Source organism: Schistocerca cancellata, chromosome 9, assembly GCF_023864275.1.
Source record: "Schistocerca cancellata isolate TAMUIC-IGC-003103 chromosome 9, iqSchCanc2.1, whole genome shotgun sequence".
NCBI lineage: Eukaryota > Metazoa > Arthropoda > Insecta > Orthoptera > Acrididae > Schistocerca > Schistocerca cancellata.
The window spans coordinates 509,799,916-509,824,073 of NC_064634.1; the positions used below are offsets into that span (position 1 = coordinate 509,799,916).

General features: G+C 41.9%; 1 protein-coding gene across 5 annotated transcripts in view; it reads right to left on the bottom strand.

Annotated features, from left to right (window-relative positions):
* LOC126101139 (tau-tubulin kinase homolog Asator) overlaps positions 1 to 24,158 on the bottom strand; it is a 690,846-nt gene that overhangs the window by 116,352 nt on the left and 550,336 nt on the right. The window lies entirely within an intron of this gene.

The window sequence follows — 24,158 nt, forward strand, 5'->3', positions numbered from 1 at the left end:
TCTGAGACGTTAAGGGGCATAAATATAATTTTCACAATTTTGCTTTAAGACCGTGTCTGTAACACCCACACACTGCCTAAATCAGTCACGGGTTCATGCAGAACTGCTATTTTTTTTCCACAAATGAAAGAGAGTGACAGTATTCCAAATATGGTCTCAAATCAAACTGCAGTAACTGGATTTATGCCCCTTTAAGCTCTCCGATACCAACACATATTACTTATTTTTGTATTTGTTCACTGACAGATCCAACATATACACATACAAAACTTTTGTGGCAACAGACAATAGTCCAAATGTATTCATTATTTCTTGTCACAGAAGTATCAATATTTGAACAGGAGGAGAAGAGGTTTCTTGCTTCAGTAATAAGTATAGAAGCACAGACTACACTGTAACAATGTATACTCTGCACTACTTCATATCTGCATGTCATCAGAAAGGACGTAATGACCTATATTAATTTATGTTCACCTGCAATCAGACTTTGTAAATGCATATTCACCTTTTTCTTTGTAACCCACCACTAACGGAGTACAGACGAATGAATGTCATGTCCCTCACTTAATTACATTTATTTAAATTTCCAAAACAGACCTTCCACACACGATGGAACTCGAGACTAATCGGTACAATCAGTTACTCGACTTTTTCTCCGTTTAGCAGAACAAGCACATCCCAGCCACACGCAACCAGCGGTCGAGCCCATTCTTTGTGCTAAACTGTGGAACACTTAATTGCAGCTGGAACTGATCTTATTCATTCTAGTATCTACTTTTGCAGACAGCTCTGAAGTTCATAATGGACAATACTACATATACCAGTAATCAGTATTTAGTCTCTTCAGTGCTTACTAAGACCAGCAGACAGTTTCTGCTGCATAAGATGGAAATTCTATGCGTATAAAGAACCATCTCTGCCTTTTTGATCATTCTTAACTTCAATGAGTATTTCATACACAGAGAAACACGGAAAACTCATTACTTTGTTGTATAATCTGTAAGCATGTCACACATTAACAATTTTAAATTTTGACAGAGTCACGACATTTTTCTTAAATAGGAAAGAACCGTATCAGGTGAACGAATTATCCTCAAAGTACAGAGGAAGGTCTTTGGGCCAAAGGACTCTCAATCAAACAAATATCGTCGACTGTTAGAAACGTCACCCACCTCTGTAGCGGATGTTGCTAAATGCACAGTTACGCACTGGCACTCGACACTGAAGAAAGTGTTGTGTGAAATCTTCACTGCTGGTATTTGGCCAGCACAGGGAGGAGTGGCTGCGGCATTAAGTTGTCTATCACCAGGCTGCACACCAATGTCCCAGATTAAATTCCAAATCTGTTCACAGTGTCTTACGGAGTGAGGGCACGTAACAGTGATCTGCCTGTTGGGACAGCTCCTCGGTCCCCTCGATGCCATTTGAGAGGGGCAGACGGTGTGCCAGCACGGGGTTTCGATCTCTCCCTGCCCTTCACCCACTTCACTACACTGTACGTGCACAGGCCACAGCTACAGACACGACGCAGGTACGCACTTGGCACGCTGTCACAGTTCAGAAGAAGGCAATGGCACACCACCACCACCACCACTAATACCTCACCTAAAATGGCAGCGTAGTATCCCGCATCTACTCCCTTACACTCGTTCTCGAGTACGGGACTACTCTCACTCGACGTCCGTACCACACGAGCTCCCCTAAAATGTCTGAGGCGAGTACTTCATGTACAGCCATTTCCCATCTTTCCTGTTGCATTCGCTAGTGGTGCACAGGATGAACAATTGTGGATAAGCAGCCATCCAAGCTTCAATTTCTTCGATTTTACCATCACGGCCAGTCTGCCAGGTGTACGTGTGATGACGTAATACCATTATGAAATGGAAAGTTGACACTCACCATATAGCGAAGATGCTGAGTCGCAGATAGGCACAACAAATAGACCTTTTGGCCAGCAAGGCCTTTGTCAACAACACAAAAAAAAACCACACACACACACACACACACACACACACACACACACACACACACGACTGTAGTCTCAGGCAATTGAAACCACACGCATCTCCGCTATATGGTTAGTGGCAACTTTCCTTTTCATTGTCACATTCCATACTGGATTTTCCATTGTTGAATTTTCGCCTTGGAATGTAAACTCTTGCAATTCTCGAAGTAAACCATCTCACGATGCACATCATCTGTCATGTAGCGTTTGCAACTGTAATTGGAAGACCATCTCTGTGGCACTCTCGTGCTTAGAAAATAACCCCACAATGAAAAGCAATGCTCTTCTACGGATCACTTCCACCCTGTCTTTTACTTCTAAATGGTAACTGACAAGAGCCTGAGACTGTCAAGCAGTATGTAAGATGTATATTGGCTTTGAATCAACAGTTTTCGCTCTTTCCCACACACTCGTTTGACAGCTTCTTTTGGCTGTTGCGCCACCACAGGACTGTCGATAACCTTTCGCTGTTGTACATTTTTGTCTTCACCATCAGATACGAACTGTTGCTTTTTATAATTGTTATTACTTGCATAATAAATTTTAAAATGTAAGTAACTAATCATCGTACACTAGACAGTGCTTTGATCACTCAAGTAAATTACTTTCACTATTATTTTCAACTGAACAATCATAAATCCTGATGTAAACTTTTACAGTTAACTGCTTCAGGTACGGTAATATTTCGTTAAATTCATTTCAAGTAAATTTCAGTATTATTCTTTTTAATGGCCATATCCCGTATCTTGACGGGGTCGACACGTTAACCTGGAGTGGCAGAGGGTGGCTGGACGCCCTTCATGTCGCCACCCCTTAGGTCATTTAATTTAATTTTTGCCCAGCATGTTGTAAGGGGGTTGTCATTCGCTTCGCCGATTCCTTGTGTACTTTAACCAACAAATGTACCAAAATGCGATCGCAAACATCAACAATCAGCATCTCACAGGAACTTTATATCAACAATGAGAACTTGCACACTTCCGCGAACAGATCGCTGACGCTCGTAATCGCGTGGCATTTACACAAGGTGGTCAAAGTCTCTGATGAATCTTTTAGCCTTTGTTGTTACCGCCGGCACTTGCATTGTTCTTTACAAAATGCGACATAACTCGAGAATAAATAAAGCGGTAACAAAACCTTATAATTTTACGACAGTAATGGTTGAACTGTGTAAGCATTCACTTGAGCACGAACAACTGCTACAATTCCGCACTGCATTGATAATGACCTGACACAGGTCGAAATCTGATCTGCGTTGTGACTATAAATGTCATATTAAAGCAACTTAATTCTACGACTGAGGGCAACCTGATGAAAACCTTATCAGTTTTCCTCCCCTTTCTCACCACATACAAATTGATATTAAGTACATCGATATCCATTTGTTTTTTGTTTTACAATGGTTCATCTGCCCTACAGATGCGATCGGGTTTTTACACAAAATGATGAAGATATAAATGTCCCTCGCAGGTAGCATAACATCAGTGGTACCATGTCAACCACGAATTCATGATTTTCACGGTGAAACATAGGCAATAGGAACACCGGTAATTCTTACCTACTATACAACAAAACTCGAATATGTATAAATTTCCTTACAACGAAACTAGTTTGTTTTCATTAGGCTCTAACTTACCACGCACTTAAAAATTTCGTCGGAAAGAAGTGTTTGATAAAAACTCCCATATGGAAAATACGTGCCGTGTAAACCATTAATACGTGGAATTAAACGCTGAATTAGCAGGAAGGTGTACATACACAATTTATAAATATGTCGTTAAAAATGGATAAAATATGATGAAATAAATTCAATGTCATTCATGTGTCGTGAATTGTAGTGTGATCTGTAAATTGAACAAAAGGCAGAAAACTAACATTACTTGAAAATCTGGTGGTTAACAAAACACCAATCAAAGAATACTGACTAGAAAACTAACATTACTTGAAAATCTGGCGCTTAACAAAACACCTATCACAGAATCCTGACCTAGTCCTTTATGACCAAACATAGTTCCGTCGCACTTACTGAAGTAGCAACAGCCGGTTATTATTTCTGTCGCCCTTAGATAATATGCATATGCTTGTTAGAACTGTTCCACACCCAAATTCATCACATTCGCCAGTTTGTCCATGTGACAGCAGCGTGCGTCATTGCTCACTTGGACAACATTTCTGGCCTATGCATTCATGTAGTTTTAATATCTGAATATACTATAGTACAAGATTTATTTGTTCGAAGTCTCTTTAGGTATTACAATATGCTTGTGTTTTGTATCGATATAGTCGTAAAATGTCACATATGTTTGTACAGCAATCTTTGTTAGCTATGAGGTCTTGCTGAAGTTGTGTGTTCTGTATTAAGTTATCTGACGACGGCGTAAGAAACTGAAAACCAGTTCATAACGAACTATTAAATACATATTACTGCGGAACATTATTACTGCGTATTCAAGTTATTAGCATTTTTAAAATTGTGTTGTGGATATAAACAGCGTACACCGCATGATACCGACATAGCTCATTGGTACTTATTCAAAGCGATGACCGCCCGTCTCAGAGTCAATACATGTGCTACAAAAGGTCCATGCAGTTCTGCCGCACACTCACTGCTGCCAATGCAGTGGTGTAGCGCCTAACTTCATACACTTGTACTGTTTACAACATTCATGCATCCTGACAATTTTGCTGGCACTCACTACTTACTTCGTTAGTTAAAGTTACGTGAGAGTGATGTTATTCCGTAGCCTAACGTCGTTTTCTTAACTTTAATCAAACTCTGTTCAGTGGTCCGTAAATAAAATTACCGCTATGTTGTTCGGTCGTAGATACGGAGAGCCCAACCGTGCGAAGGTGGGGTGCATCACAGCTTTATTTGTGAATGTGCGTCCACGCGATCAAGGGATTGAAGGTAATTAGAAACAATGAGGTAGGCCATTCCATGGGTCCGTGCTACTGTTGGCTAAAGCCAGTGACATCAGTGGAAATACAATATTGTCCGAGGCTCCTACTCGTGGGCCTCGGGATACTGTCTTCGCTATCCGCTAGAGTCTTGAAACCGGCCTCATTAACTGTGTGTTGTAAAGTTCTGATGCATATTATTAAGCATCGCTTAAATGTGTAATATTCACGATGTGATCGAAAGTATCCGGACACCTGGCTGGTGCCCTCCATCGGTAATGCCGGGATTCAATATAGTGTTCGCCCACCCTTAGCCATGATGACAGCTTCCACTCTCGCACGAATACGTTCAATCAGGTGCTGGAAGGTTTCTTGCGGAATGGCAGCCCATTCTTCACAGAGTGCTGCACTGAGAAGAGGTATCAATGTCGGTCGGTGAGGTCTGGCACGAAGTCGGCGTTCCAAAAGATCCCTAAGGCGTTCTGTAGGATTCAGGTCAGGACTCTGTGCAGGACAGTTCATTACAGGGATGTTATTGTCGTGTAACCACTCCGTCACAGGCCGTGCATTATGAACAGGTGCTCGATCGTGTTGAAAGATGCAATCGCCATCCCCGAATTGCTCTTCAACAGTGGGATGAAAGAAGCTTCTTAAAACATCAATGTAGGCCAGTGCTGTGATAGTGCCATGCAAAACAAGGGGTTCAAGCCCCCTCCATGAAAAACACGACCACCTCCATGAAAAACACGACCACACCATAACACCACCGCCTCCGAATTTTACTGATGGCACTCACTACACACGCTGGCAGATGACGTTCAGCGGGCACTCGCCCTGCCATCGGATCGCCACATTGTGCACCGCCATTCGCCACTCCACACAACGTGTTTCCACTGTTCAGTCGTCCAATGTTTACGCTCCTTACACCAAGCGAGGCGTCGCTTGGCATTCATCGGCGAGATGTGTGGCTTGTTAGCAGCCGCTCGACCATGAAATCCAAGTTTTCTCAGCCCCCGCCTAACTGTTGAAATATTGCTGTATCTCATTGCAACCTATCAGAACCCCTCGGAGAGCATTAAAAGATAAACCACAGTCCTAATTGTCCAATGCGAATAACTAAATAACTGTTTCATCAAATGCAGTCATTTCGACATAAAGAAGAAAATGTAAAGTTACCTATTTCCAAATTACATACAAAAATAACCACTGTGATATATAAAACAACGCTGTCATGATAAATGTAAATGTTTAATGTGTAATATAGCATTTGTGGAAGGTAGAATTGGCCAGATACAAATTCTATTTCAGTATACATATAATTCGAAAACCATGCTTTGCTGAAACCATATGTGTAAAAGCCACTGTGTGTATTTTGAATGTGCCAAAAGCATTTAACATTGTTCTTATGTGAGAAACACAATATAAATGTGAAATTAATACTGTAACTAATCGAAAGAAATCGAGCACATGGTCAGGATGTACCAGTAAACCTATCATTATAAAATTACTACAGCAAATTAAATAGAACATATAAATAAAGCACATTAATTGAATCTCCGATACATGTTAGCACTAAAACTCAGGCACTAGTTGATTTGTTATAAACAAATTTAGAAATGTAATTGTTACCTGTAACATAATTGGTCAGAAAATGTTATATTAACTCGTAACTAAGTTGAAAATAGGTTCACATTGTTCAGCACTGAGATTGTAAATTTTTAGCAATGTGTATCTCATATTCTGTTTAACTTCTAATTGTGATTTTACATAAAACCGTAATTTTCATTGTATGTAATTGTTAACAAAAGTATAAATAGAGGTCGCGCGGGCGACTTGGGAGGACTCGTTATTTTACTACGGTTGCGAGCATATGAATTGTAGGCTCACTCGTTTGTTGACTGTTGTGGCGTGAACTCTGTGTCAACTTTTGTGTACTTGTGATGTAACCGGTACAGTTCACCAGGCTCGGACACCAGAGTCCTGGAAATATATTGGTATTAAAACTGCACTGTGCTCTGGATTTTATTTGGGAGTCTACCGCAATCCTTTCATAGGCTGCACAGCGACGAGACATGAATACAGGTATTTTACAAAACCCCGAGAACTAAATAACTCTCAATGTTCGTAGAATTGGCGTGAAAACAGCAGCGCATCGACTGGGCATTTCACTCAAAACATTTGCAACGCAGAGGTGGATCAGCTTGACTGTGAAATCGACAGCGACGCGGTGGTGGAAAATACACATCACACTGTCATAGTACTTGCAGTGGATCCTGATGCAGTTCTGTGTGATGGTCTGGATAGATGTTTGCCTATAACATATTACGACCCTCTTCAAATGTCTGCGGTCTCTGTCAGTCAACAGACGAGTACGCTTTTGTGCTGTACGTGTCCCTTCACGTTTCCACTCCACTATCACATCGGAAACAATGAACCTAGGGATGTTTAGAAGTGTGGAAATCTCGTGTACAGACGTATGACATAACTGACACCCAATCACCTGACCACGTTCGAAGACCGTAAGTTCCGCGGAGCGCCCAATTCCGCTCTCGCGATGTCTAATGACTACTGTGGTCGCTGACATGGAGTACCTGGCAGTAGGTGGCAGCACAAAGCACCTTATATGAAAAACGTATGTTTTTGGGGGTGTCACTTTTGATCACATAGTGTATCTATCTATCTGTAATAATAGCCATCTTTAAGGAGTTAATATTAAGAGCTAGAACATCTTACTGCGTCCATAAATACCCACTGTCGCTCAGAAAGATCACGTAGCATCATACAAACATTCTTCGCGGCTATGTTTTCCGTTTTTAGCTTGCATGTGCAGATGCCTTATTCTAAAGAAGGTTCTTTGTCTAAACAAAGAGAAAAATCATACAATGTTGTGAAAAGATAGTTGCTACTCACCATATAGCGCAGAGCTGAGTCGCAGATAGGCACAACAAAATGACCGTCAGGAAACGAGCTTTCGGGCAGCAAGCGAGGACGCAACTCACAAGCAAACTACCGCACGCTCTGGCTACTGTGGCCTCTCAGTAGCTGAAGACTGCGGTAGTTTGCTTGTTAGATGCGTCCTCGCTTGCTGCCCGAAAGCTCGTTTCCTGACGGTCATTTTGTTGTGCCTATCTGCGACTCAGCTCTGCGCTATATGGTGAGTAACAACTATCCTTTTCATAATATTGTGGCCTTCCATCCTGGATTTTCCATTGTTGAATAGAGAGAAATCACTAGGTGATGCATTTCGGGAATTTTGATGTTATTGTAGAAATTAACCTTTTGCATCACTCCAAAAAATCACACTTAGCAACACGTCGCCCCTGAGAACTGCAAAATGTGACTTCAGACTCGTTAATTTCATTGAATCAGTCAACTGAAGGAGAAGAGAGCCCACCTCTGGAAACTACGGAGAACCCGTCATTACCAGTGATGTAATATGAATCCAAAAGAAGTTTCTTTTGGACTGAACCTAAGCAACTGTCGATGTAACATGAAATCTGGCCTGGTGAGAAACACTCCTCTAATCAGTTTTTTTTTATTGCAGAAGAAAACTGGCAGTTGACTCTAAATAATGAGAAGTGTCAAGTCAACCACATGATTAGTAAATCATACAATGTAAGCCGCGAAATTTCGGTTACACGACAAATCAAACATATCTAAATTCAGCTAAATACTTAAGGGTCACAGTTAGGACACAACATAACGATGTTGTGGAGAAAACGAACCACAGACTGCGGTTTATTGACTAAACACTTAGAAAATGCATCAGGTCTAATAAAGAGACTGCTTACACTACGCTTGACCTCCCTCTTCTGCAGTATTGCTATATAGTGTGCGATTCTCATCAGGATTGGACATCGCAAAATCTCAAAGGACATCTCGTTCTGTATTATCGCGAAATACAGTGCCACGGGTATGATATGCGAAATAGGGTGGCAATCATTAAAACAAAGCCGTTTTTAGTTCCGGTAGGATCTTCTTATGAAATTTCCATCACCATCTTTCTCCTCCGAATGCTATAATATTTTTTTGGCGCCCCCTACATACGGAAAATGATCATCGTAATAAAATCAGACAAAACAGAGATCGCACGGAAAGATTTAAATATTCGCTATTCCCGTGCGCTGTTTGAGTGTGGAATGGTAGAGAAATAGCTTGGAAGTGGTCCGATGAACCCTCTGCCGGGCACTTAATCGCGAAATGCAGAGTAGTGGTGTGGATGTAGAAGCAGCCTATCTTTTTACTTCCACATATTTCTAAGACTTGGCTTGCAGGACCCTGTTACTTCTTTTCAAACCGTAAGTTTCTTAACAATTGTATCTTAATTTTTAATCTGTCATTTTCGTGTTAAGCAGTAACATCTAGACCAACAGCTACATCTGTGCTGAAAAAAAAAAATAATGCACGAATAATTTCAAAGCCGACAATACATGTAGGACGCTCGTGGGATCTATTCTTGAGTACTGCTCGAGTATTTGGGATCCGTACCAGGTCGGAGCGAAGGAAGGCATCGAAGCAACTGAGAGGCGGCGGACTGTTAAGATTTGTTAGCAGTGGGTTCGAACAACACATAAATTTTATGGAGATGCTCCGGGAACTCAAATGAGAATCCTTGGCCGGACGGTGGCCGAGCGGTTCTAGGCGCTACAGTCTGGAACCGCGCGACCGCTACGATCGCAGGTTCGAATCCTGCCTCGGGCATGGATGTGTGTGATGTCGTTACGTTAGTTAGGTTTAAGTAGTTCTAAGTCTAGGGCATTGATGACCTCAGAAGTTAAGTTCCATAGTGCTCAGAGCCATTTGAACAATTTTGAGAATCCTTGGAGGAAAGGCGACGTTCTTTTCGAGAAACAATATTGAGAAAATTTAGAGAACCGGCATTTGAAGCTGACTGCCAAACGATTCTACTGCCGCCAACATACATTGCGCGTAAGAACCACGTAGACAAGATACGAGGAATTAGGGTTCAGACGGTGGCATATAGACGGTCGTTTTCCCTTGCTCTATTTGCGAGTGGAACAGCGAAGGAAATGTCTACTGGTGGTACAGGGAACCATCCGCCATGCACCGTACTGTGGCTCGCGGAGTACCGATGTAGATGAATACACAGAAACATCTTTCTAACGAGGATGAATACCTGGCAGTGATACGTATGTTGCACTTGCTGGTGCTTGCGACAACCTTAGCTGCATCTCCATGCCAGTTTGGAATTTGTGATGGTAAAGAGTTACCCTATAATTTTCTTTTCAAAGAAAACCCCAAAAGCTCATTTTTAAGCCCCGCTCATAATCTTCAAATCCTTGTATTATTCGCATTAACACAATCGGTTTATTTTATTTTTATTTATTTATTTATTTATTTATTTATTTTTTTACAGCGTGCCACCTATTTGCGCTGCAGTTCTCTTATCTTTAGGAAATCGATGGTAGGCGACATCCGCAGTTTTATATGAAAAATTTTTGCATTCAGTAAAAAGCACAATGATTTCTGATTTTGCTGATAGTACTACAAAACAATCATCAAGAAGAATAGCTACTAAGCAAGTGTATACTATTTATTTTAGCGCAGGGATTTGAGAATTTGTTTGCATCAACAATGCACGTGTAGCGTTCTCGCCTCCCATTCTCGCTTCTCTTGTTTTTAATGACGTCAGCAGTCTGCGCGGGAAACCAGTGTGACATGCCCTGCACACGATGCCTTTTTTCTGTTCAGCTTTGCGCAAGCGCATAAATTTCCAACAGCGGAACTACACATGGTGCATGTGTAATTTTCTAGAAATGGTGGCCGTGCGTTAAATGCATCGCTTCCCGCCTACGGTGGGAGTCTTTGAGGTTTTCCGCAGACGACAGGGAGCTGCTGCCCAAATGTGTTTCATTGTGTTGTGTGTTGAGGTTATGATATGAAGCGATTTATGTGCAATAACGTCTGCTAACTACAAAGGAAGCGCGCTTAAATTTAGAGATTATTACAGACAACGAAAAGTCGTATGGAATGCCGCTTCTAAAGACTGAATAAAAATTTGAGATGTGATGCCCTAAGCTGATCATATTACTGTAAAGAATAAGATACCGTGTTACCTGTACCGTCACTGGTAAACGCTGTGAGGGTCTTTAGCGCACCGTCACTCCAGCCCTTCAACAGCGTGGATGGGTGGGTATGATCAGCTTTATGCAGGACAAATGTTCATTCGCGCTTTGCACAGCCGGTGTACAGCTGCTGTAGAGGCGTTTCGGAAATGCTAGCATTACCAGCCTACATCCTGGTCGTCCTTGTCACCTGATCTTAGTCCGTGTAACCTCTAGCTGTGGGGTTATCTGAAAATGTTGTGTTCAGTGCTCCAGTTACGAACGTAGCTGAATTGAAGGCACACATTCCGCAACGCATTCTGTATGTGATCCCCGTGTCACTCCGTTCTGTTGTGGAACATGCTGTTTCTCGATTTCAACTAGTTTTAGATTAGATTAGATTTACTTTCATTCCAATTGATCCGCAGTGAGGAGGTCCTCCAGGATGTGGAACATGTCAGAAAAACAACAATACATGACAAATATTTACAACTAAAACAAATAAGCTAATGTACCATTCCACAGGTCTCAAGTGGAATGATCGTTATTTTTTAATGAACACTAAGAGTCATTTTACAAATACTAATGCACTGAATTTAAAATAAAAAAGTTTATTTATTTATAAGGTAATAAACATGTAATACAACTACTGTAATACTTATTTACAATGAACACATTACTACACTGAAATGGTGCAGAAGTTAGATTATACTTACACACACACACACACACACACACACACACACACACACACACACACACACACACACACACACACAAATTTTCAGTGAACACATTACTGCACTGAAATTGTGCAGAAGTTATGTTGTACTTATATACAAATCAGTTGGTTTTACTAAGAAATTCATCAATGGAGTAGAAGGAGTTGGCCACCAATAAATCCTTTAGGCTTCTCTTAAACTGAATTTCATTGGTTGTTAAGCTTCTTATGGCTGCTGGCAAGTTATTGAAAATGTGTGTTCAACACACACCTTTTTGCACAAGACTAAGTGACTTTAAGTCCTTGTGAAGATTATTCTTATTTCTAGTATTGATTCCATGAATTGAGCTGTTGGTTTGAAAAAGTGATAGATTTTTAATGACAAATTTCATTAAGGAATAAATATATTGGGAAGGTGTAGTTAGTATCCCTAGTTCCCTAAACAGCCTTCTGCAGGATGTTCTTGAGTTCACACCACATATAATTCTTACTGCACGTTTTTGTGCCCGGAAAACTTTAGCTTGGCTTGATGAATTACCCCAAAAAATAATCCCATATGACATTATGGAATGAAAGTAAGCATAGTATGCCAGCTTTTTCATTTTTATATCCTCTATGTCTGACAAAATTCGCATTGCAAACAGAGATTTGTTAAGACGCTTCAGCAGTTCTGTGGTGTGCTCCTCCCAGTTGAATTTATTATCAAGCTGTAATCCCAAGAATTTAACACTGTCCACTTCTTCTATCTTCTTGTCGTCGTATGTTAGACATATACTCTTGGGACACCCCTTACAAGTTCTGAACTGCATGTAGTGTGTTTTTTCAAAGTTTAGTGACAAAGAATTGGCTAGGAACCAGTGATTAATGTCCACAAATATTTTATTGGCTGATCTTTCTAAGACTACACTTGATTTGCTATTTATTGCAATGTTTGTATCATCGGCAAACAAAACAAACTTGGCATCTGGTAATGTTACTGATGAAAGGTCATTGATATACACAAGAAAAAGTAAGGGCCCCAAAATGGAACCTTGTGGGACCCCACATGTAATTAGCCTGATAGCTTGATACATGTCTCTTTCCTAATAACACCCTTTGTTTCCTGCCAGAGATATAAGATTTGAACCATTTTGCAGCGTTTCCTGTTACGCTATAATATTCTAGTTTACTTAAAAGGATATTGTGATTTACACAGTCAAATGCCTTTGACAGATCACAAAATATACCAGTTGCCTGCAATTTTTTGTCTAATGAATTAAGCACATTTTCACTGTAAGTGTAGATAGCCTTCTCAATATCAGAACCTTTTAGAAATCCAAACTGTGACTTTGACAGTATGTTATTTGAGATAAGATGGTTATAAAGACGACTGTACATTACTTTTTCGAAAATTTTTGAGAATGCTGGCAACAGTGAAATTGGACGGAAATTTGATGCTATTTCTTTATCTCCCTTCTTAAACAGTGGCTTAACTTCAGCATATTTCAGCCATTCAGGAAATATTCCACTGATAAACGACTGGTTACACAGATAGCTTAATATGTCACTTAGCTCAGAATCACATTCTTTAATTAACTTTGTTGATATTTCATCATACCCACTAGATGTTTTTGATTTTAAAGATTTTATGATGGACATTATTTCTGTTGGGGAAGTGAGGGTCAAATTCATATTATGGAAGTTACTTGAAATGTCTGGTCTAAGGTAATCCATAGCAGCATCTACTGAACCTGACAACCCCATCTTTTCAGTAACAGTTATAAAATATTTGTTAAAAAGTTCTGCAACACTGTACACATCTGTCACCAATGTATCATTTACTCTAAATGCTATTTGTTCCTCTTCATGTCTGGTTCTACCGGTCTCCTCCTTCACTATATCCCATATTGTCTTTATTTTGTTATCTGATATGACTATCTTTTCCTTGTAATATATTTGCTTTGACATCCGTATTACAGTCTTTAATATTTTGCAGTATTTCTTATAATGTGCTATAGCATCAACATTGGAAATGTTTCGGATTGACAGATACAGTTTTCTTTTTGTTTTACAAGATACCCCTATTCCTCGAGTAATCCATGGCTTCTTTGTAGACTTTGCTCTAACCTTGGTAAGTTTTGGGGGAAAGCAGTGTTCAAATAAGGTAAGCACTTTATTAGCAAAAATGTTATATTTTTCATTCATGCCATGAGCACTGTAAACATCAGTCCAGCGAATGTCTCTGAGGAGTGTCCTAAAATAATCAATTTTTGGCTTACTGATTACCCTCTTGAGCTCAGATTTAACAGATTTTATATCCTGTTCAGTATTAACATTTAACAGAAGGAACTGCATGTCATGGTCTGAGAGGCCATTGACTATTGGTTTTGTAATATAATTTTGTTCATTGGACTTTTCTATAAAGATATTATCAATGGCTGTTTGTGAGCAAGTGGCTATCCTAATGGGGAACTTTACTGTGGGAATTAAGTTGAATGATAGTGTTACTAACTCAAATAAGTTCTTATTGGGAGAGTCTTTAAGGAAACAGTGGACAGAATCTTGAACATGTCTTGCGCCAGTCTCACGACAATTAGAAACTGATGTCATTTTGTTTTTTATGCGATTTTTGGCTTCGAGACAACAAAACAATCGACGGCATTTTGCTTTTTATGCGATTTTGGCCCCATTTTCCCCATCTGTTGCGGTACGACCTCGCCATAGTGGATGGGCTTACCTAACAGTACTACAACTGTTGACTGCCAAACTTGTGCCGTCATGCACATTGAACAGTACGGCTGGTATAACGTGCAACGGCTGGTGTAATGTGCAACTCAAACCATAGCCGTCGTCTTGCGATTCATCTGTAATTTGTAGCCGACCGCATTTACATTAACACGCTTACAGCGCCATCTAATGGTAAAATTTTCTTTTTGTTTCATGACATATCCCCCCGTGTCAATAATATGCTTTTGAAAAAATGGTTCAAATGGCTCTAAGCACTATGGGACTTAACATCTGAGGTCATCAGTCCCCTAGACTTAGAACTACTTAAACCTAACTAACCTAAGGACATCACACACATCCATGCCCGAGGCAGGATTCGAACCTGCGAACGTAGCAGCAGCGCGCGGACTGAAGCACCTAGAACCTCTCGGCTACGACGGCCGGCTTAGGCTTTTCAAATCTGATGTCATTCTAAGGAGTGTTTCCCTTTCTACAGCGTTTTGAAACTGGAACTTTAATTATGGACTACCTGTACATGACAGCTGAGGAGGAATATTCATGCTGTGGCGACTTAATAGCACAACAATCGAAGAGCCTGACGGTTGAACAAAAGAAATTATGGGACATGTGAAGCTCTTCAACAAACTAATTGATACAGAAATGATGCAGAAAATACAAAATTGGGAAACACAACCTCCGTTCTAGTGCTTTTCGGCGTCTATAAAATTCCCAAATATGTTCAGATCGAAGATGTTAATCTACATATAATCTTTCGTTATTAAAATTGTGGAACCAACTATTTAAAAAATAAAACAATAGAAATGATGCATTGAAAGTTAATTAACCTTCGCATAACGGTTAACACCTCACTTAGATATTTCTCAATTTCAGGTATAATCATCGAAATGCCTCGTTTCAAAATACAAAATAAATACGTCATATTGGTATCGGCTTATAAGTCGCCGACCACCAGCTAATGAAATGTTATCGCTGCAGTTTCCCATGTAGAAAATCTAGAACCTCGCTGTGGCTGATTGAAATGTGCAAACAAAGCGTTGTCGTCACTTTATACTCTTGTACGTCTGTTATTTAGATGGCCTCTACCTACAATCGCTTTTGCGTTTCCTTTATCTGTCGCCTTTTCATTACAATAAACACAGCAGTAGCTCCGAAGAAATGAAGGGACTCCATGAGGCAGCCTATGGGCACGAGAACGCCAGTACGTACGTGCGTTATTCCCACATACAGTATTTCTGTGCGTGCCATTTTATTCCCGTGCTCTGCGATTGCGCAGAAGGGATGAGGTATCGGTGGACATATCTTTAAGTGGAAAAAAATTGTTTTTCTGTCGTGCTTTTGATACTCTGAACATTTTCACTAATATTCACAAAAACTGTTTTAATTTCATATATTACTTCCCTTTTCACGCAGGGCCTACAAAGGCACCAAAAATTGAGAAAGCAGTAGTTGCTATAGTTGCTCTATACCTTCGAAATGAAGCTAAAACGGGGCACTTTCTTTTGTAAGGCTACCGTTCACACTGTGAACACACACGTTTGTTTTAGCTAACGAGACGAGGACAGAGCTGGGAGCGGGCTGGGAAGGCGCCAGGACTATTTCCTCAGGCTTGGAACAGGTACCCACTCTCTTCACGGTCATGACCCCAACCTTGCTATTTCTCAAAACCGTATCTCGTCCCCTCCTCCCCATCAACCTTTCATTTCTACTAAACAATCTTCCTAACAGGATTACACGCGTCAATCCTTCCTCCTCCAACGTATAAAATTAGATTTTCACTTATTTTCCTTTCGCCGTTTATCGAGCTGGCGGCGGAACGAGCACTCCCGATATGGCCGCTGACATCCTCTATGGCGTCTAGTATGGCCCTCGCGAACCCATCGACTACAAACTGGCGTCACACTCGTGGACCGAAAACCGCAGTGTCGAGGACTACGGTCCTCACGCTGTCAAAGTCTCTCGTCCTTACACCAGGCATAACACGAATTTCTCACAGTTTAACAACATTCGAATTCGATTTCTAAACGAGGAACCCACCGCGTAACTTACCTTTGATGCAGAATGTAGATGGCGTTACTCCTTTCGAGCTTGTTCGGCTGTTCTAAAATGCAAATCATTTCCGTATTTCAGTCTTGTAGCGCATTTACGAGTCGGATTTCTAGAATTTTTACATCTACTGTTCATAAATTTCAGCGCTGAAATATCTGTTCCCCAAAGTAGTTCGAGGCAACTCGAAAAAATTCTTGAAAAAATCAATTGTGAAATTTTTCGAGTGACTCGAATTCACTGAACCTAAGGCAATTTTTTGATGGATCGCGCGGATCTGTGAAAGAACGCTTGCTTGCGAAGTGGGCGGCTGCGTCCTATTTCGGGAAGATTTAAGTTTTTAAACAAAGGCGCATATTATACGAGCATTTCCGTAAAGCGTAAAACACAAACACGAAAAAAAAGAAGAAAAATCTGTCTGCGTTCGAGACTAGTAATCGCTGGTTCGAGCCTCGTTCATTATCATTTTTACAATGAGATCTTCACTCTGCAGAGGAGTGTGCACTGACATGAAACTTCGTGACACATTAAAACTGTGTGCCGGACCGAGACTCGAACTCAGGACCTTTGCTTTTCGCGGGCAAGTGCTCTACTGACTGGGCTACCCAAGCACGACTCACGATCCACCCTCGCAGCTTCAATTGTGCCAGTACCTCGACTCCTACCTTCCAGACTTCATATCAGCGTACACTCCGCTGCAAAGTGAAAATATCATTCTGGAAATATTCCCCAGGCTGTCGCTAAGCCATATCTCCGCAATTTCCTTTCTTCCAGGAATGCTACCTCTGCAAGGTGCGCAGAGGAGTTTTTATGAAGTTTGGAAGATAGGAGACGAGGTACTGGCAGAATTGAAGCTGCGAGGGCTGGTCGTGAGTCGTGCTTGGGTAGCCCAGTCAGTAGAGCACTTGCCCGCGAAAGGCAAAGGTCCCGAGTTCGAGTCTCGGTCCGGCACACAGTTGTAATCTGCCAGGAAGTTTCATTATCATTTTTCCCCCCTTACGTCCAATTACAAAATCTATGTGGCTCGATGGCTCAGTGACGAAGTGCCAGACTACAAATGTAAAGGTCTCAGATTCAAACCCCAGTCAATTCTAGGATTTTTATCCTTCGCTTACCACTTCTTTCTTTGCTGATGCGAAAAATTCCGACTTGCACGGTCGTACGGAGTACGTTAAACTCTAGGTCACTCTGTAACCGGGTGGGTGAGTTAATTCACAGACAACGACATACCAACTACAACACCGTGCCTAGTGAATCACTTCATGTTCGAAACAATCTTCCGACAAGTGACTGCTTTACTTTGGAATGACTAAGTTATTTAAATATAAAATTCATCAGATATGTGCTATCCAAGAATGCAAGGAAAGAGCCACGCAACCCACCGAAAAATTGTTTTAATTTTGATGTATTAAAGACGCTCGGAAAATGTTGAAGATGATGTTTTCGAGAATTTTTGAGAGTTGCATGGACATGCTTTGGGTGACAAGTACCACAAATATAAAAAAAATTACAAAAATCCCACTGCCGTACGGCCTCCTCCTTACGGCCACTTAGACGTTTGTTCCATGCCGTCTGCACGGTCTTCCAACTGTAATGGGAACTAAAGCTATCTTTCATCCTCGAGGTCGGTTTCAGCATCACAATGCTTTACTAGCCATGCCGTGACCTGCCTTCATCGTTTGCTCAGACTTACTTGGTCTCTTACAGAGATACCTAAGACTTAAAGTGAGCTCTCAACAACGATATCACTTGCCGTTTACACATCACAATATTAGTAAGAGAACATCGCAAACTGAACTAATTACACAGTGAAGCCAATAAAATACACTCCTGGAAATGGAAAAAAGAACACATTGACACCGGTGTGTCAGACCCACCATACTTGCTCCGGACACTGCGAGAGGGCTGTACAAGCAATGATCACACGCACGGCACAGCGGACACACCAGGAACCGCGGTGTTGGCCGTCGAATGGCGCTAGCTGCGCAGCATTTGTGCACCGCCGCCGTCAGTGTCAGCCAGTTTGCCGTGGCATACGGAGCTCCATCGCAGTCTTTAACACTGGTAGCATGCCGCGACAGCGTGGACGTGAACCGTATGTGCAGTTGACGGACTTTGAGCGAGGGCGTATAGTGGGCATGCGGGAGGCCGGGTGGACGTACCGCCGAATTGCTCAACACGTGGGGCGTGAGGTCTCCACAGTACATCGATGTTGTCGCCAGTGGTCGGCGGAAGTTGCACGTGCCCGTCGACCTGGGACCGGACCGCAGCGACGCACGGATGCACGCCAAGACCGTAGGATCCTACGCAGTGCCGTAGGGGACCGCACCGCCACTTCCCAGCAAATTAGGGACACTGTTGCTCCTGGGGTATCGGCGAGGACCATTCGCAACCGTCTCCATGAAGCTGGGCTACGGTCCCGCACACCGTTAGGCCGTCTTCCGCTCACGCCCCAACATCGTGCAGCCCGCCTCCAGTGGTGTCGCGACAGGCGTGAATGGAGGGACGAATGGAGCCGTGTCGTCTTCAGCGATGAGAGTCGCTTCTGCCTTGGTGCCAATGATGGTCGTATGCGTGTTTGGCGCCGTGCAGGTGAGCGCCACAATCAGGACTGCATACGACCGAGGCACACAGGGCCAACACCCGGCACCATGGTGTGGGGAGCGATCTCCTACACTGGCCGTACACCACTGGTGATCGTCGAGGGGACACTGAATAGTGCACGGTACATCCAAACCGTCATCGAACCCATCGTTCTACCATTCCTAGACCGGCAAGGGAACTTGCTGTTCCAACAGGACAATGCACGTCCGCATGTATCCCGTGCCACCCAACGTGCTCTAGAAGGTGTAAGTCAACTACCCTGGCCAGCAAAATCTCCGGATCTGTCCCCCATTGAGCATGTTTGGGACTGGATGAAGCGTCGTCTCACGCGGTCTGCACGTCCAGCACGAACGCTGGTCCAACTGAGGCGCCAGGTGGAAATGGCATGGCAAGCCGTTCCACAGGACTACATCCAGCATCTCTACGATCGTCTCCATGGGAGAATAGCAGCCTGCATTGCTGCGAAAGGTGGATATGCACTGTACTAGTGCCGACATTGTGCATGCACTGTTGCCTGTGTCTATGTGCCTGTGGTTCTGTCAGTGTAATCATGTGATGTATCTGACCCCAGGAATGTGTCAATAAAGTTTCCCCTTCCTGGGACAATGAATTCACGGTGTTCTTATTTCAATTTCCAGGAGTGTATATTACGATTCGAAAGGTACTTTGTCGTAGATGCGCGTAAAAAGTCGTGTGTACACAACCATTAAGGGAGGTAAAAGGAAGCAGACATACACATCTGAGAAAAGTTTTCCTATGTCTCTCACAAGATTACCAAATTTTACGCCGCATATCGATCAGGCGCTATGGTAGAAATGACACACCAAAATAACGTTTCGTGAAACCGCATTATAGGGACGGCCATGTTACAATGTTAACAGATGGTTGATTTGCAGTAACACGCTCATACCGAGCAGCTACAATGTCACAACTGCTAGGTCGTGGATGATGTCAGCTATGGAAAATAAAACATGGCGGTAACGAAGTCTTTTGGTGCAACTCAAGAGTATTTAATGTTGTTACTGGCGTCGTTTTTTTGCTTATTGGCCAGAATTTGGCACGATATACCTCATGAGGACACCCTTTAACTGCATCAATCAATGCCAAGCCGAATAACTACTAGAATAGGGGCCACAGGTGGAATAACGGGTTATTGACTTTCTCAATTTGTGAAGCTGTTTCTCTTTAATACATTATCCAATTTTACTGAATTTCCGTCTAATTCGGATAGTTCCTTTGTGCTGTGTCTTTTTCTTGCCTCAGAATGTAACTACGTGCGCACACACACACACACACACACACACACACACACACACACACACACACACACACACACACACACACACACAGTGGCTGTGTAAATAATCAGAGTTGCAGTTCTCTGTGATGGAACAGCCACCTCTACCGGACCTGGTAGGATATTTAAGAGTTCGTGAACGGCGTCAGATGTTGAATGACCACTTGGAAGGACAGAGAGATGCCGTGTACTCGGACGAGACAGCGTTATCAGCCCCTGTCAGTGTTTGAAAGAGGCACCACGGTCTGTTTCCTCTTAACCAGCTGCTCGAATCCTGCAGTATCCAGATTTGTGGGATATTCAAAGACTAAATGACAGTAACTTCGTGTTCATTTGTCGCCGTTACCGCAAAATCTGAAGCAAGTTCCGAATTTTCTATTTCTTCATTTCGAATTGTTACGACTTACCTTATTACACGGAATTTATATTTGTTTTGAGATTATGTCTCGAAGGCTAGCACTTGATGGGTCTGACTGACAAACGGGGGGGGGGGGGGGAGAGAGAGAGAGAGAGAGAGAGAGAGAGAGAGAGAGAGAGAGAGAGAGAGAGAGAGAGAGAGAATTTTTGCGCAGACAAAGTAGTAGGAATGATGTGGAAATTGATAGTGATAATACCATTGTTGTTTTGAATATCATTTAAATGTGCACTGAATGTATTTGTAAATAATTTTGAGAGTTATAACTGCGGTTTGATGAATCTACAGTGCAAATTTTATAATGTAAAACGTTTCTCATCTTACATTGCGTGATACAACGGCATTCATATTGTGTTGTGATACGGGGAAAATTAATTTGCAGTCGTTAAAACAAAATTTATTTTTTAACGCACTGTACGAAAGTGTCACTTTCAAAGATCCAACAAGTAAAGAGAAATCGAAGAATTATTTCAATAACATTCATAGCTACAATTCAGCATTTGCTACGGTCAGTTCTGACGCTAAATTTTTAGACAGTTTCACGTGGATTGTATCACTTTACGACTTTTTTTTCATCACAGGTCATATCTAATGACTTCTATGTACGGTCGTTCACCACGCTATGAGCAACAATATTTTTATGATGTCGACCCAATCGGTCGAATTTCGAACAACGGGGATGCTAGTTAACAAATAATTGCCGGGTTTGAAAGAAGAGGTCAGGGACATTACAAAATTCTCCGGTTTTCCACATTGCGGTGGAGTGTGTTGGATCCGCAGCTGCGTTCTTCACTGTATTCGTATAAGGGAATTTTTGTTTCTTCACCAAGCAAATATCAAAGTTTATTTATTCCCATTCCAGCTTCGGCATGTTATAACCCCAGTCGCAATATAACAATTCGTTTCATTAATTTATGTTGTTGTCAAGGAAAGTCTGAGCACTGATCGGCAGCAATTAAAATGAGTACACGATCAAGTGAAAACAGGCACATTGTGAAACTAGACGTCCCGTCAGTATTTTATCTTTTCTTGACAGTCTTGGATGTCCTAGTATCAACATGCGCCAATTTTCTAGAGCGCGTGTGCTCTTTTTCATTTTCGACGGCCAGTCTTCTGACACTGCGTTAGTACAACACTAGGCCAGTCAAACGAATTGTTGCAGTTAAAATGGAGGTTTAGCGAACCTCAATCGATATTGAAATAAATTTATTTTGGTAGCTGCTAGGTGAATAAATACAATTACAAAAATTAACACACACAAAATTTGCACAGCCTGAGAGAATGTCCGGTTTGTTTCTAGTTTACACGTTCTTTATCAAGACGCTGATACTGAGTAAGCATTTAAGGAGAACAAGCACCAAAGGTCATCATTATCCTATTCACCCTCGAGGACAGATGCGATGCATTCATTGCATTAAATTCTATGTGTAAGTAATTGAAAATTTTCTGAACGGGAACCAGCCCGATATTCACTTAATGGGATGTGGGAAAACGCCTAAAAATCACATCCAGGCTGGCAAGCACACCGATCCCTGGTCGGCACACCTCCCCGTCTCGGAAGCGGTCGCGTTAACACGCGCGATTACCCTGGCGCGTGCTTACAATCAAGGCTCTGAGCACTGTGGGACTTAACATCTATGGTCATCAGTCCCCTAGAACTTAGAACTACTTAAACCTAACTAACCTAAGGACATCACACAACACCCAGTCATCTCGAGGCATAGAAAATCCCTGACCCCGCTTACAATCAAGCAATTTGCCTTGCGTCACATAGTGGTCCCATTTTAACGACTGTACACAGTTTCATTTAAGTGACACCACAGTAATTAGTTTTGTCTGCTTTTGCATTCCTAAACTAGAGTTTTAAAATGCAGTCCATGACGAGATAACCCGAATCAAATTAAAACTGGTGTCATCTGGATTAGGTGGAGGTAGCAAGCAAGTGCCGGTGCAGTACGTGAACCCTTGTCTCCCGTTTAGTGGTACACGTGTGTTGTGAGTAGTTAGAGTGACGCGGAAATTGGAAGCTGGCCCAACATTCGCCTAGATGAGAATGGAAAACCGCCAAGAAAGCAGAGACAGGTTGGCCCACCCGTAAGCAGCCGTTGGGTTTTAACCGAGTCACAAAGCGTGTCTCTCGGGACCCGGAATAGAACGCAGTGCTAAATTTATGGGCTCGCGGAAAGATAAACTTTAATAAACACTCATTTGTGAATGAGTTTCTTGGATGCTATGTTTGTGGGAATATACACTTTAACAATAAATGTAATACCGTGTTGGTCAGAAAACTAGTCACACAATTTATCCCCGAAATTTGACCACGAAAAACTAGTGGTCCGTAGACAGTCAGCATCACTGTTCTGTTATACTGATGTTCTCTGCAGAATGATTAGCAGAAGCGTGCACTTAGACTGTGCAGTACTTAATCTGGTTTGAAATGCCGCACCGGCAAGATGCTGCTGCCGTGGTGGTTGCGCAAATAGAGAATAGAAGTCTCATAACTGTAGGGTTTTACCGCTTTCCGTATTCACTGAGCAACAACCCATTCTTAGTTTTCCCTTCACTTTAGATTTATGCCTTATGAAATAGCAATACCAAAATTTCATGTAGCTGTCCTTGCACACAACCACATATTTCTTCATTTTTAAATATGAGTTCATGTGCTTTGCCATAAATGCATGGCTCCAAAAATTCCTTTTACAGAGGAACAGTTATGCCTAATTTCTTTGACATGGTTGTTTCTGCTGGTGTCCTTGTCTGTCATGGTACAGTTGCAATAACGAAATCTCTTCAGTGGTGTTTTTGTGTAAAGTGAATTGATTGTCCACTTTACCTGATTTCCAAAAGGCTCCGGGGCTCCAACAACAATTTTAAGCTAGCATTGCCCTACTTATGATTTAAATTCACCTATTAGATGACTTTTTTAAGATTCAGTTCATGTCAGCTAATGTTGAAAACAAGTTTCTAGACAGCTTAGGAACATCTACAGCACGATATCTTGCGCATCAGTTACAGATTATGACCAGTTTTTATTGCCCTTTCCCAAAGCCATGAAGTTTCTTTTCCAGCTGCATTTACAGCACCTGTCAAATTTTAGAAAATCTGTAAAACAGTCTGAACAGTTGGTTGCATGCCTTGTAACTGTGTAGTCGACCCATCATGTTGCTGCATCTGCTTCAGCTGAGTAGACCTCTTCACAGACAACAACAACATCACAGCACTAGTTACTTCACAATTATAATTATGTCTGTTTAGATTTTTCTTTGTTTTCCATCAAAAATCTATTTTTTGCAGTCCTTTATCCAGTGACCCGTTCTTTTACAGTAGTTCCTGTGTTAAAACAGTTGCTTTGTACTAATGAATGTTGTACATAACCAGCTGAT